Genomic DNA, 5,000 nt, shown 5'->3' with positions numbered 1-5,000 from the left:
TCCACTCCTCCAAAGAGAAACTATCACGAATGTAAATAAAGATAGATGGATAGGATATACAATTTAGGACAAAGCGTTTGGACCTATGAGGTCATTCAGCGCTGGAAGGACAATTGACAGTAAAATGGTTTGAAAGGTGTAACAGGAGGAAAACCTCGCTGTCGTACTATGAACAATTGTTAGGAGAGGGTGGAAAGCCCGATGGAAGAAAGAGACTTTGAACGGGGGTACAGTAACAGGAATGAAAGGGGAATGTAAATAAAGTTAGCACAACTTCCGTAAACAAACGGATGTGGAAAAATAACGAGGGAAAAGATGATGTAAAAACGAATTATGAAGAAAATTATTTTAATCCTGGAATGCCATCAGAGGACCTTTAATTTTACCAGACTTCTTACACGCATCGTTCATGACACTACTACTATGAAATTCAGGGCCTCTGTAACACGGTTTTTTGGATTTTGTTCCTTATCAGAGCATTGGATGTAGCTGAAAGTTGACATATGTATATTTTAGAACTACACAAATTTTGTCAGCATTATCAATAACCTAAACCCGATAGTTTTAATTTTTATAGAGTAAAAATGATCTAGCCGACGCCATGGCCAATGATTGCGAGCCAAGAGTCGAAAAACATTCATTACGTAAGCAAGGTAAACATCGTTTTACGAAATGTTGCCCCCCCCTCCCCCCCATCCATCAGACAGAAACCCATTCACCTTATTCCATCGGCTCTGAAACCCATAGTAGTCAAGAATGGCTAACAGGATTTGGAATTGTCCCCGTGGTTGCAAAACTGCATTTGGCTTACGACTTGCAACTTTATACAGTCAAGAGAAAGCCCGTGGCCATACTTACAATAGCCTGAATAGGTAATTATTCAGTTTCTAGTTTAAATCCAATGTTTATGGTCTGATTTAATTTTAGCGTAAAGTGATTATAATACTTGTAATGTCATTCAGGATTTTGAACATTTCCATTAACTATTCACTATGCCACCAAGAGAGAGAGAAAGAGAGAGATTGTATGTAAACAGTCTTTATATAACTATTTTTGTTAAAATAAGATTTTTATCCAAAGTAAATACAAGCTTATGTGTACTAAAATCTCCAGCAGACCAACGGATCATCCGATATGATATAATTTTCCTTCTTCTTTAGTCTGTACAACCATGTTGGATATAAAGACTTTATGAATGGCGGAACGATACATTCATGTGGGTGGGGTTTCTGTGCTAGGCGGTAGTAATAACTACTGTAGCAGTAGTGGCCGCAAAATTAGTAATAGCAGCAATATACATGAATTAAACGTTTAGGCCAACTGCTGGGATCCCTGAGGATCATTTAGCACTTCTTACAACTACTCGAGAAATATCTTTTTATAGCCAGAAGTTAGATTTTCTAATACAACAATGTCCATGATAGCCTTCATTGTTATCCTGAATTATAACGAGGCCAAGGTGGGTGGAGCCTCATGTAGTCATTATTCTGACGATAATTATTGGTGAAGGTTTAAAGCCAAAATACGGTACCGTCTATTTTTTTTTTTTTTTTTTTTTTTAAATAGGTAGATAGCCGATAAATAAAAATTGCTTGACATTGGATACAGCAGTTATCAAATCAAGCATTTCTACTATGTTTTTGAAAATTACCAACTATTCCCTACATCTTGTCCATCTGATTGTGACCTATAAAGTAGATTATAATTTCTTAGGACACTTATTTTGGGAGTTAGACTAATAATCGAAGTTTTTTTTTGTATTTATTAACATATTTTTTTGGTTTGTTCATTATGACAATTATCAGTGGAGAGGATTCAGTGTCCATAAAGGTGTACTGCTTTGCTTGTATTTAAATTTTCGTCATTGTTGCCAGAGGTATAACCTTCGTTACGTATAGCAAATCATCCATCGAGAAAAAGGGAAGAAATGCTGTCATAAGTTACGTAACGAGTGCGTTCGAAACCTTATCTTTGAGTAAGTTGGCCCGTCTTCAAAAAAAGTCACTTTTACATTATAAGTACCAAATTTATTCAACTTACGTAATGCAGAATACAGTCAAAATTTATGTGTAGATATAATGTGTATTCTGAATAAGCGTTATATCTATGAAATGCATAGATAAAAAGTTATTGCCAAAAAACCGTGTTACAGAAGCCCTGAATCTCATAGTAGTATTTTGCTATCACAATCAAACGGAACGACAACAAACCAGTTTTAAACATAGTAATCTTATGAAATATGCGGTAAACCTGAAAATGAACGTATATATATATATATATATATATATATATATATATATATACTATATATATATAATATATATATTACATATGTTTTATATATGTATGTATGTATCTGTATATAATGTAAGTTTCAGAACGCACAGTACCTTCGTGACCGCAGTTTTTACTTAAATACTTGAATACAAAACCCAGTTAGTAGTCATTTTCATGTTATTTTGGTTCCGCTAGAGTAGCTGAAAGGGAGGAGAGGATGATGGCGGGGTTTCCATTAAAAAAAAAACAGCCCCCTGCCGCCATGCTTTCAGATCTCTTCAATCCTACTGTCAAAAGATGAGAAAGCGGGAACAAAAAAAAAAAAAAAAAAAGAAAAAAAAAAAAAAAAAAAAAACGCTCGTGAACGAATAAAGCAACACATCGGCCAGACCATTTTATAGGAAAAGGTTTGTTTTGTCAAGTCCTTGATTTATTCGGTTTACTCAACGGCTTAAAGTGAGAGGTGAAAAGGAAAAGATTCTTCCCCCGAAACTTATTCAGTCTTCTTTGATGACAGAACGGAGTGTCTCGGTGTCATTCCATTTCACAGATAACTTCGCGAACTTGAAGAAGTAATACGGATGGTTTCAGTTTTGTTAAGATTGATACAGTATACTTTCTCTCTGAAAGTAATAATTCTTTATGTCAAAATAAAGCATTTACAGTTATAATTCGCTTAGAGGGTAAGCTGTTCCCAGAGTAGAATGAATTTGATGTTAAACGGTATTTCTGCATATATATATGCGTACGCGCGCTCGCGCGCATGCACACATACACATCATATATAATATATATATATATATGTATATATATATATATATATATATATATATATATATATATATATATAACTATATATATATATACATTGTATAATATATATATATATATATATATATATATATATATATAATATATATATATATATATATATATACATAATATATATATGCTTGACAGGGTTGGTATGAAACATTGAAGAATTTTTTAATCTTCTGTGAACCAAACAGTTAGCGTTGAAGCCACAGCAGATTTTCTAACGTTTCTCCTTAAACCGAACATAAAGACGTCATTTTCTTTCTCGCAAATCTACCTAGTCTAAAGAGAAGTTATTCTACCGTCCTTGATGGTGACGTCAACAGCCACTTGTTCCTCGCTGAGCAGATCCTTTGATACACAGCTCGGTTCGGGAACAACGCGTCATAGCGTTCTTCATTTTTTAAATAGCGGTTCTTTGCAGCAGTGTTGCCGTTTTGTGGTCGTTTGTCTGATAACGTGGTCAAATAGTGATATCTGGCATCTCTCAGTGGCCCCACTGACTACGACCACACCTTTCTTTGTAAAAAAAAAAAGAAAAAAAAAACTATAATTTTTCTTTTAATTCTGGTACTTAAGCTTTGATAAGGAAAAACTACCATAAATAAAATATATATACTAAATATAATTTTCAAGAAAAATTCAATACTTAAGTAATAAAAGTTTGAATATGTATCAAAATGCGCAAAGTCAAATCGAATATCCATCACCACCTCTGATAGTCAACTACGACAATTACGGAGGCAAATTATGTGGATGCAGAACTGTTGGCAACACTGACGTTTAGTCATTTTACCCACACTGAGTGTGGTCACGGCGGCAACACTGCTGTGCAGTTCGTGGTAACAATTCTATACCAGGAAAATTTACGACTATCGGTCGGTAGTTTGCAGGATGGTCAACGCGAAGTGGTTACTTTCCACCAACTTAATAATTCCTGGATCTAGTTACGCGATGTATATAATAGTTTCTTGTAATGGGCTTGATTTTGCTCATGTCATGTCATTCTTAGTCGCATATTAACACCTTATTCTTGATATGGTAGCTGCCATATAGTACTATGTCCTTAATAGTTTGCTGTGCAGACGATCATAACAAGCCGTAAATATAATATATATATATATATATATATATATATATATATATATATATATATATATATATATATATATATATATATTATATATATAATATATATATATATAATATATATCATATATACATATATATATATATATATATATATATATATATATATATATATATATATATATATATTATATATATATATATATATATATATATATATATATATTATATATATATTGCTATTGGTGAATAACTTCGAATATCTATCGATGTGATATATTTGCTTCAGCCGTCTTTTACTCCTAAAACATATGACTTCAGTAAGCCATGGGTCACTTATTTCTGTATTACAAATTTAATCTAACATTATCAAGGGGAACTTTTAAATTAAATGGAGCATGTTAGCCTTATTTTAGATACGTTTAAGAGTTTTCTCTTTTTAAGGTTGTATAGATATGACTGGTTATAGTTTTTATTTAATTACGAAAGTCCAGGTATACGCACTATTCTATTGATAATGTAAACTTTATTCCAGATTTTCGTGGAATCTAAACCACTTTGAGAAAACTACTTTTGTGGAAAAACTTATCAAAATTCTCAAACCACGATAACTCCGCAATCTACACTAACGTGGACTTCATCATTTCTCAAGTTGGTCTATATATAAACTGTATTATCCAACTAAACCATTTTTGTTTAAACCTCCACCCCTACAGGGGCACAGCCCCTGTACGGGTGGAGGCTCCTCCCACGTCCTATTTCATAGGTTTTAGGGTCCTTTACAATATCGTTCTTGAAAGAGATTTGCCTGTGGCACA

Source organism: Macrobrachium nipponense, chromosome 31 (genome assembly GCF_015104395.2).
Source record: "Macrobrachium nipponense isolate FS-2020 chromosome 31, ASM1510439v2, whole genome shotgun sequence".
NCBI lineage: Eukaryota > Metazoa > Arthropoda > Malacostraca > Decapoda > Palaemonidae > Macrobrachium > Macrobrachium nipponense.
Note: the sequence above shows the minus strand (reverse complement) of the source record.